General features: G+C 43.6%; 1 pseudogene; it reads right to left on the reverse strand.

Moving 5' to 3' along the window:
- Positions 1 to 1,535: 1,535 nt before the first annotated feature.
- Positions 1,536 to 1,632, reverse strand: LOC117873991 (annotated as a pseudogene).
- Between the last annotated feature and the right edge of the window lie 9,639 nt (positions 1,633 to 11,271).

Here is an 11,271-nt window from a genome sequence, read left to right on the forward strand (position 1 = left end):
TCCATAGAATTATAGATTAGTTCAATACTTACCAAGTGGGAATGTAGTGGGATGACTTATTTGTGATGCTAGCAGACCAGATGCCAGCTCATGCCAAGGGTCCTAGGCTTCAGCTGAACACTGACGCATGGCTGGAAAGTAGCCTGGCTCGTCCTTGTATTACTATTGTTAAAATAGATGTTAAGTTTATAAGAATGTGTTTAGTCTTTATGAAACGCTCGTAGGATGGTGCATGTGTTGATCTCTCTTATAACATCTGTACCCCCATCTTATAAGGTGATATTAAGGGTTTGCATTGTAATCCTCTCTAATTGTGTAAATCAGGAAGGAAACATTAATTAATATAAAATTCTGTCTGTCTACAGAAGGTGTTAGGTCTGCCCACCAAGAAAGCCCATTGAAACCAAATGAGCCATTGTGAAACATCAAAGAACAAAGGCTTTGTTCATTGCATTCCTTCCCTCTCAAGCCCCCCCATGAAAAGGAGGTGTGCATGCAAACTCATCCCATCAGCTTGTACAAGAAAGAACTGTATCTCTATGCTGCTTGGACTTTGGGAGGGCAAGATTTCTAAGCCACAGGGCATGGCTACACTTGCAGCTGTAGAGCACTTTGAGTTAAACCAGCCTTCGTAGAGCCCACTAGGGAAAGCGCTGCAGTGTGTCCACACTGAGAGCTGAAAGTGCCCTGGTGTGGCCACATTTGTAGCACTCGCAGCTGCATTGGGAGCGGTGCATTATAGGCAGCTATCCCAGCATTCAAGAGGCTGTAACGTGCTTTTCAAAAGGGGGGGTGGGGTGGAGTGTGACAGGGAGTGGGCGGGGAGAGAGAGTGGGTTTTTGGGGTGCTGAGAGTGTGTCAGCACACTGTCTTGTAAGTTCAGACCCCCCTCCCTCCCCCACCTCTCTATCACTCACTCAAAGGCAAACAGTAGCTGTTCGTTTGATTTTCTCGGACCAGATAAGCAGCCGCTCTCGGAACCGGAGCTTTGAAAGGGCACTTCCGTGTCCCGAGTTCACAACAAAGACAAGAGAGACCACTTCAGTTAAGAGGATTATGCTGCATTTCTGGAGGTCAATCAGTGCGTAATAAGGTTACTCCTTCTTTACACTGGAGCTGCAGTGTCTCACGCAATACGCAACAGCTGTTAATCCTCTCGGGGAGGTGGAGTACCAAGACCGCTCTAGCCAGGGAGTCAGAGTGCTCTCCGTGCCTTGTCAGTGTGGACGGGGAGTAAGGTAGTGTGCTCTGGGAGGCTTTATTGCGCTATAAAGTGCAAGTGTAGCCAAGCCCTAAGGAAGGGATCCCTGGCTGGTTAGCCTGGGTAATCCCTGAAGGATATAGAGAGCATGAATATTACAGCAGCTTCCATCGCCTTTTCAAACTAAGACTGTAACTCATTTGTGTTACTTGCTTGAAGCTTGTAAATAACTCTCCTATTTCTTTTTCTTATTTAATAAATCTTTAGATAGTTTACTATAGGACTGGCTACAAGCATTGTCTTAGATTTTATACCAAAGGTGCAGTTGACCTGGAGTAGGTGACTCGTCCTTTGGGAATGGAAGTAACCTGAATAATGTTGATAAGAACAGATACTACACTTGATCTTAGCTCATAGAGCCGAGAAGCGTTGTGATTTTTGGTGTAAGGGACCATCTACAACATAGGCAACCTTGCCTAGGTGGCAAGCTAGACCTGAGTACCCAAGAGTCTGTGACTCCATGTTAAGGTTGCTATAGTTCTGGAGGAGTTCACACTTGATACTTGGTTAGTAAAATTTAAGTATAGCACTCGCACCTGCTTTGCGGTTTGTGCCCTGCTTCTTAACAGTCTGCACTGAGATTGGCTCTTGAGCCACTTCAAGACAGCTTGACACCATTGTTAACATACTTCCCCCTCGTAATCAGTAATCATATGTAAAGTATGGCATACCTTTCTACTGTGCCTGTTCTGCTGGTATACAGCACCTTTCTCAGGGAAGAGGCCTGGTGTACTAGTAACTGTCCGCTGCCCATTCTCACTTGTCTCATGTTACAGGGGCATGCCCACAATAATAGATTTGTATGTTTAAAACTGTGCTTTCTAGATTCCAGGGAATTGTATGTTCTGAGATTATTTAAGGTCTCTTTTCACACATTCCCACTAATTCTGAGTGTCTTAATTTTAAGTGCCCAATTGGAGACATCCACCAGGATCTGTTTTTGCAGGGGTCCTGACTTTGATGGAAGCTGTAGGCACTCAATGCTTCTGAAAAACAGATCCTGGCTGTTTCAGGTTGGATTCCCCAAAATCAGGCATCCCAAATTAGTGGACACTTTTTTTGAAAACTTAAACACTTTCTAGGGATTATACCCCACAACCGCCACTTGTCAGTGATGCACAAATCCTTTTCCTTGCTCACAGCCCAGACCAAAAATATTAAGTGTCTCCCAGCCACAACCCCCTGCCCATTCCCTAAATGAAGAAAGCCCATTTAGGCTATATCTACATTGTGTGCACCCGCGTCCTTGCTCGCACACATGGTCTGTGCATTAGCTAAGCCTGCAGACAGAGTCTACACTGCAGAACTGCATACAGGCCATACCCTGAGTAGCACATCCACACTGATGCTGTAGCTACATGGTGATTCACTCTTGGATTTATGAGTGCATATCCCATAGTCCGAGTGTCCTCTCCACCTGCAGCTGTTCTAGTACTTGTTTTGTGGTGAGCAGTGTTGGGACCCTGAGGCCACAGGGCCAAATCTGAGCAGCGCTGCAACCCCCATGCGTCACGTCATACCCCACTCATTCAGTCCATAACAGAGGAACCATTTGGCTAAATCTGAGTGGCCTACTCCTCCTCACTGCTGCCATGGGGCTGGCTCCCACAGCAGGGCTCCCTTACAAGGGCCTGCCCTGCCTCACCCCACTTCCAGGTGTTTGTGTCTCTGCTCAGGGATGGGAGCAACACTGCACCAGGGCAGACTGGGCTGAAAGGCGGGGGCTGATTGTAGTGTGGACTCGATTCTGGGGCCAGCAGCAGCACCAATGATGGCACATGCTATGGAAAAAAATGTCTGGGGGATGCCCCTGCTCCTCACTGTCTGCTGCAACAACAAAAAGCTCCTCCATGGTCCTTCTCATTCTGAACTGCTGCTGACCAGTTGTAGCACCTGTAGTCCTAAGTGGGAGGCTTGGGCCAGTGGCAAGAGGGGATGAAAGCATATCTCAGGGGCTTTTACTGCCACTTTGACTGGGTTTCAGGCAGGGGAAGGCCTTGATTTTGAATATTTTTTTGAAATACCAGAATGGAAGGAAGAAGTAATTTTCCACGCAGGTTGAACAGGATATCAGTGAGTGGAGCAGTTCAGTGAGCTACCAGGGGTTTCCAAAAAAATTTCTTTACCCAGAAATCTAAAAGTCTTCTGCAATTTGTGCTCCATGATAATTTTTCAAATGTCACCTACCAGGAGTAGAAGAAAATGAGGAGTAAATTAACCAATTTTTGGATTAGGACACGTACCTTTGGAAGTGGCAGAACTGATTCTCATCCCCTCCCCAAACCAGGCCACAGAAAGAGACATAGAGCACAAGAATGCCTGCTTTAGCAACAGTCATCTAAAATAGTCTTTCAAGAAGCCAAGGAGAAACCAGGATAAAAATGGACTTGCGATGGACATGCAATCACTCTATGGGACAGTAATTTGCTAGCCATAATATACATCTATAGCATTAACAGAATGAATGCACAACAAGCACTGACTGTCACAAAGAACTTTTCAAGTTTCTGAAGCCCAATGAACTTATAACCACTACTCAATGAGACAGTAATTTGGTAATCAAAGCATACACCTGTAGCATTACATAAGCGTTCCCCATTTTATAAAAAGCTGTACTTGCAAAAATATGCACTCCTGCCCACTACCCTTTACCAGTTTTGAAAGCTTTAATTGAAAACAAAGTTTGAAACTGTGTTTATATTTCAGTAGCGTCTAACTTTCTGTTCTCTGCTTGGCATCCAGTTTGGATACCACGCGGTGGCAGGGGACAATCCTGAGAAGAGGCAGGATGCCCTATGGGAATCCCTTGTATAAACACCCATTCCACTGGTATGTAAGATCTTCTTCCCATAACAATAATTTCATTGGGTCTAACCCAGAAATCTTGCCCTAACAAACCCAAGACTGCAATAAATAATAAATTTGGTTGACTCTTACTAGGCTGCGGATCAGTGCCCTGGCCCAGCTTCACTCTCTCTTTCCAGACTCTGTCTCTCTAAGCTGTTCCCTGGCTCAATCCCTGAACAGGGCCTTGGAAAATGGGCTCAGAACATCCACTACCCCATCCACCTGGGTGGGATGATTCAGGGCTTCAAGCTCCTCTGTCTGTTTCTGGGATTGTGAGTCCCTGTGGTCCCATCTGCTGCTGCACCCACCTCCCCTTCCTCCAGCCTCATGATAAGACACTCGCAGTTACAGAAGGAAGTCGTAAGATAAGGCTCTGTGCTGGGGGAGGTGCCAAGCATCCTATCAAGTTCTTCCTAGTAGGGGCATGTTACTAGAGCTGCTGTTAGTCCTTGGCCTTGCAGTACAGGCATTTCAGATGTTTTATCTGTTCCCTGCACTGCACTGTTGCCTGATAGATGCCTGACCCCACCAGCTCCCAGGAGCTTACTGCAGTTGGGATGACTATTCGTAGGGCTTCTGCTGAAATCATGGTCCTGAGTGTACTCAGACCAGAGGTTAACTAGCACCCTTGTGGGATTCTCTGGCCAGCTGACAGCACGCTGGAGGTGAACATTTCCAAATGGTGAGGCAGGACTGAGTAGGAGGGAGTTGTGGAAGTGGAGCAGCTTGTCTGGAAGGAGGAAAGGTTAAACACTGGGAAAGGTTATACGAACAGCAGGTAATTTCCAGTCCAAGGAGAACAAGTGGGAGGGAACTGAAGAGGTTGAAAGGCTGGAAGTTACAGGACAGGGAATTGGAATGACGGTGGAAGAGTAAGTAGACTCGAAGGTGGGTCAATGCATCGTCGCTATGTCCACACCACAAAGTGGGTAGGTAGAGAAGCAGGTCACATATCAACGTGTGGTCTTACTCACACCCCTGATGGGTATGCTAACTCAGTTTCTACATGCCTCTGAATGCGCGTATAAGGGCTCTGAGTGTGGATGATAAGATGTGGGGGAAAAACCCACAGCTTGACATGCAAACAGTCAGAAGAGTAGACATATCCGTAGATTGCCCAAGGTACCTGTAACAAATTCATCAAACATGCAGAACTTCAAGTATACACACAAAAATTCACTGGGCATGGTGTCCAAACAATCAGAGAATTGTTCAGGGAACTATTACTAAACGCAGCATTAAGTCAAATCAACATGGAAAAAGAATGCATTACTTTCAAACAGTTGCCCCCCTTTCCTTTTGCTCATCTGGCCCATAGGTTAGTATACAGCAGCTCTCGATGGTGATCACTCACGTACCTTCCCCAGGAAGCTTGCTTAAAAACGTGTAGTGTGCTGTAACTGTTTCTCCTCAAAGTTTGAGGATTATGATGTTAAATCTTGACTACTGGCTCAGCTGCTCCTTCTGCGCAAATAGCAGAATACTTTCCTAAAGAGCCAGGGTGTGTTCCAGTACTGACCTCTCCCTATGTTGGCAGATTGACCTGCGTTAGTTGCAGCCATTCTAACACCAAATGTGCCCAGAGAAAGTTGTATGAGAGATAAGAGTCCCCACTGCTCTTGAGAGTCTTGCTGAGGTTTTTTTTATTGTCCTCCTTTTAACTCTTCTCTTTGTTTTTCATTTTCCCTCCCTTCTGGTTCTGGCAGGGCTGACAAACTTTGATGAGACAATGGCCAGATGAAGCTAAGAGATAACAAGTAGGTATTTTTTCCATTTTCCATAGCAGTTTCTAACTAGCAATGATTATGTGTCACTTAGCTGCCTTCCTAATTTTAATGACTGGCTGTACTGATAACCACTGGATTTTCTGTTGCAATCCAGCTGTTCAGTGTAATTGCTGAATATTGTCTTTTATACTGGCTGTGGGGCCCAAAGGCGCATTAAATGAAGGCTCCTAAGGTGTATGTTTTAGGAAATCAAAATAAATTTAAGCTACTAAAAACTGTGGCAAACTCAGCATTAGTGCAATTCCATATTTTAAAGTGGATTTTCTATGCATATAAAAATGGTGTAGCTATCACTGAACACAGAAATCAATTTTTTTTAAATAAGCCAACTCAATGTCACTTAAATAAATCCAGGCAAAAGCATAGTTTGACCTAGCCAGGCATTTTATACTGAATACCAAAACCATCTTGTGCTTTTCAGCTATCCAGTTATCTCCGGTATTTGAGCAGGAGAACAGGATGGGCAGCCCTTGGCTACAGTGAGACATGTTGATTGGAAATAATGCCATGCAATAGCTGTGTCTACAGCTCATCAGCTAAACCAGCCTTACAAAACTATTGCTCACTCATCTGGGCTGAGCAATTTATTTGACAGGTGAATAAAATATCATTAATTATTTTTCTTCACCGTCCTGATAGAAAGCTGTTGAGCTGAGTGAAATTTGTGCTTGGGCTGATACATTTTCATGACAATTTTGCAAGGCTAAAATAAGCCTGTAGCAGCAATGAAAGGAGCAGCCCTGGAAATGAGCCCTCTGTCTGAAGTTTCCCTTGTATCTAATCATCTCGTTATCTCTGCTAGCAAGCGGCTACAATATATGTCATCTAACACATCATTTGACCACTACATACTTGAATCTTAAAAAATTATGTTTACTATAAACCGTGTTTAAAAAAAGACAACTGTGGAGCCTTATCTTACAATCCTTACTCAGGCAAACCTCCCACTGAAACCAGTACTAGTTTGGCTGGAAAAGGTCCTTTTCTCTCACAAGATGGCAATAAATATAGAAAACATGTAAAAAAAACACAGTTAAAATCTTTCCCTACATTATTAAAAATATTATTGGCCAAATTCCTCCCACCTCACCACCTTCCAAGAAGCCTGTGGAAGCTCAGAAAAGTGTGTGTGTGTGTGTGGGGGGGGGGGGAATAACACATCATAAGCAGCAAAAACACATGGCAAAATTTCTGGCTTGTATAAGGTCAAATAAGTTGCTGTGCCAAATGATTACATGAAGTTGTAGTTCAGAGACGAAGCGGTAAGAGCAGCAGATATACATGCACGGGAACCTGCCTTAGATGGAACAGTTTGCAATGTCATGTCTGGTAGCAATGATGTGCATGTGCTGAGATGCTCACAGAACATGCACATCTCCTTTGCAAATCTCATCAAGGCCAGGCTCCTGCAAAACACCCTCATGAATGAGTCACCAAGCCTGCAGAATATGATTGTCCAGGCACAGCAGATTTGCGCTGTCTTCCAGTAGCATATTTCTGCCCTTTTTCTGGCAGGTATATTTGCCAGAAATCGGAAACGATCGTAGGCCAAATTCTCAGCTGATGCAAATTGATACAGTGTCATGGACTTCAGTAGGGCTATGCAGATTTATAGCAGGAGAGGGTCTGGTTCTGAATCTGTAAGCAGTGAAATGACTGCATTATCTGCTAAAAAATCAAGTCAGGCCACCCTCTATGCTCTGACATTTTCTCTGAAATTTACTTAATAAGGTAATATTTTCTTCCAGTTCCATAAATGTAAATCAGTTGTATTGCATCTCATAAACTTTCTGCTTTAATTGGAAACTATTGGTCCATCTATACTGCAACTGCAGGTTAACGTGAATTATTTTAAGTTTTTCATTTTAATTATCTTGATTAACTTTCCTTTCCTTTTAATTTTATTAAATCTCATCTCTGGAAATGTCCTTTAATTCAAGACAATAAATAAACTTTTATTCAGCAAGCTGTGGAAGTTAAGGGATGTGATGCAAAGAAGATGCAACTCATTAAGCATTAATGTTACTAATACTCTTACACTAATTACCCGTTCATTAAGTTGATTGTTTTAGCAGAAAAGCAGGCTTCACTTCTCCCCTGGATCATCACATTTATTTACATGTGCCACAAAAAGGCAGAAACAGCAAAGATTAACAAAGTTAATACTGAAGTACTTCAGAGGAGGTAACATAGTTAAACATCTTTACTCATGGGAATTCATTAAGGTTTTTTTTTTTTTTTTGGATTTTAAAGGAAAAACTCCAGTTTTTTTTTTTCCTTTCAGACATTGTGTGGGTAGAGAATGATATTCACAACAACCCTCCCCCCCTCGCCCCCGCAACAAATCCAACCCTTCATCTCCACCTAAAGAGAAAGGGGCAAAGAAAATAAAAAACAAAAAGTGATCTAAACCAGCAATAATAGAACTATAAAGAGAGTTTGTATATCTCCCAAAAGGGAAAAGACTAGATACTCCATACTTACCTACATGCCTCCAGCTTCCATCCAGGACACACCACACGATCCATTGTCTACAGCCAAGCTCTAAGATACAACCACATTTGCTCCAATCCCTCAGACAGAGACAAGCACCTACAAGATCTCTATCAAGCATTCTTAAAACTACAATACCCACCTGCTGAAGTGAAAAAACAGATTGACAGAGCCAGACAAGTACCCAGAAGTCACCTCCTACAAGAGAGGCCCAACAAAGAAAATAATAGAACACCACTAGCTGTCACCTTCAGCCCCCAATTAAAACCTCTCCAGCTCATCATCAAAGATCTACAACCTATCCTGAAAGATGATCCCTCACTCTCACAGATCTTGGGAGACAGACCTGTCCTCGCTTACAGACAACCCCCCAACCTGAAGCAAATACTCACCAGCAACCACACATCAGTGAACAAAAACACTGACCCAGGAACCTATCCTTGCAACAAAACCCAATGCCAACTCTGTCCACATATCTATTCAAGTGACATCATCATAGGACCTAATCACATCACCATGCCATCAGGGGCTCGTTCACCTGCACATCTACCAATGTGATATATGCCATCATGTGCCAGCAATGCCCCTCTGCCATATACATTGGCCAAACCGGACAGTCTCTATGCAAAAGAATTAATGGACACAAATCTGACATCAGGAATCAAAAACCAGTAGGAGAACGCTTTAACCTGTCTGGTCATTCTATGACAGACCTCCAGGTGGCAATTTTGCAACAGAAAAGCTTTAAAAACAAACTCCAACGAGAGACTGCTGAGTTGGAATTGATATGCAAACTAGATACAATCAATTTAGGCTTAAATAGGGACTGGGAATGGCTGAGCCATTACAAACATTGAATCTATCTCCCATGTAAGTATTCTCACACTTGCTTCTTATCAAACTGTCTGTACTGGGCTATCTTGATTATCACTTCAAAAGTTTTTTTTCTCTTACTTAATTGGCCTCTCAGAGTTGGTAAGACAACTCCCACCTGTCTCTGTATGTGTGTATATATATCTCCTCAATATTATGTTCCATTCTATGCATCCGAAGAAGTGGGCTGTAGCCCACGAAAGCTTATGCTCAAATAAATTTGTTAGTCTCTAAGGTGCCACAAGTACTCCTGTTTTTTTTACTAGGGACTTTGCTATTGCCATTCTATTTTACATGGAAGGCACTAAGATAGTATGGTGATAGTCAACACTATAAAACTCTTAAATATGACATGGGGGTTATCTATAAATATGTATAATTTGTTGAAAAATTGGAAAGGGTTCGGCAAAGAGCTACAAGCATTATCTAAGGTCTGCAAAACATGCCTTACAGTGACAGACTTACATTCAAATCTATTTAGATTTTCCAAGGGCTGGTCTACACTAGGGTGGGCGATCGATCTAAGATACGCAACTTAAGTATCTAAGATCGAATTACCTGGGGTCCACACGGCGCAGGATCGACGGCTGCGGCTCCCCCGTCGACTGTGCTACCACCACTCACTCTGGTGGAGTTCCGGAGTCGACGGTGAGCGTCTTCGGGGATCAATATATCGCATCTTAACGAGACGCGATATATCGATCCCGGATAAATCAATTGCTCCCCGCCGATACGGCGGGTAGTGAAGACGTACCCCAAGAGAAGGTTAAGAGGTGACTTGATCACAGTCTACAGGTATCTCCACGCAGAATTGATTTCTGATATTTGTCGGTCTTTAATCTAGTGGGAAAAGGCATAATGGAATCCAACAGGTTGGAAGCTGAAGCTAGACAAATTCAGATTAGAAATACGATGCAATTTTTTAAGTGACGGTAATTAACCTTTGCAACAAACTAATTAGGGATATGATGGATTCTCCATCACTTTAAGTCAAGACTGGATGTGTTTCTAAAAGATATGTTCCAGCTCAGCCAAAAGTTATGGGTTTGATGAAGAAATTACTGGGTACGCTTCTATGGCCCGTGGTATGCAGGAACTCCGATAAGATAATTGTAACAGTCCCTTCTAGCCTTAACATCTGTGGATCTACAACAGGCCCAATTCTGACCTCAGTTATGTCGGTGCAAATTGGGAGTAACTCATTGTCAGTGATGTGAGGTGAGGCTCCATGCTAAAGTGGTAGGGAATGGATTAGCTATGTCTGGGTAGGTGGAGAAGGAAGAGTGAGCTAACTAGGAGTGATAGGGCTCAGTCTGAAGATAGGGGTGGAATCAAATGGTGCAGGAGAGAGGGCAAGTCTTGTGTTAGGAGAAATAGGTGGATGTGAGTCTGAGGTATCCAGGGTGAGACAGTGGTTGGATTAAGCTAAAAATCTCATATCAGCACTGATCTAGTGGTATCATCAGTTTACTCTGTCAGGGTTATATTTTTTAATTATGTTCTTAGCCCTTGTGGTTGCAAAGGAAAAACTGGATATATAAGGTGATGCAGCATTGTGCTTGGTCCTGTGTACATGGTAATGCCATCAGGTTGGGGGACACAGCTGAAATATTGCTTGGACTTGGACATCAGATAAGACTGAATTGTATTCCAGCTATTTTCTATAACCATTCTTCAGCCCTGGACTTTTATAGGGCTTTAGCATGATTCAGGGAGCCAGGTAACATGGCTGAATCCCAGCATCTGAACCGTGGCCCTGATCTTGCAAAGAGATGAGTACAGGCAGGCACACTCCTGAACCTGTGCAGCAACCCAGTGAAGTCAATGGGGCTCCATGTGGAATACAGGGCCGCCCTATGCATCTCTTCACAGCATGCAGCTCCCATGCTTGCAGCAAGTAGGGAGACTGCCATGCTGCCGCTGGATCCCTGAACATAGTAGAAACTACAGAGTAGACAGGACTATAGTGAGTCTGCACACCAGATGGACAGAAAACAATAGCTCAAAGAA

Source organism: Trachemys scripta, chromosome 2 (genome assembly GCF_013100865.1).
Source record: "Trachemys scripta elegans isolate TJP31775 chromosome 2, CAS_Tse_1.0, whole genome shotgun sequence".
Taxonomy (NCBI): Eukaryota; Metazoa; Chordata; order Testudines; family Emydidae; genus Trachemys; species Trachemys scripta.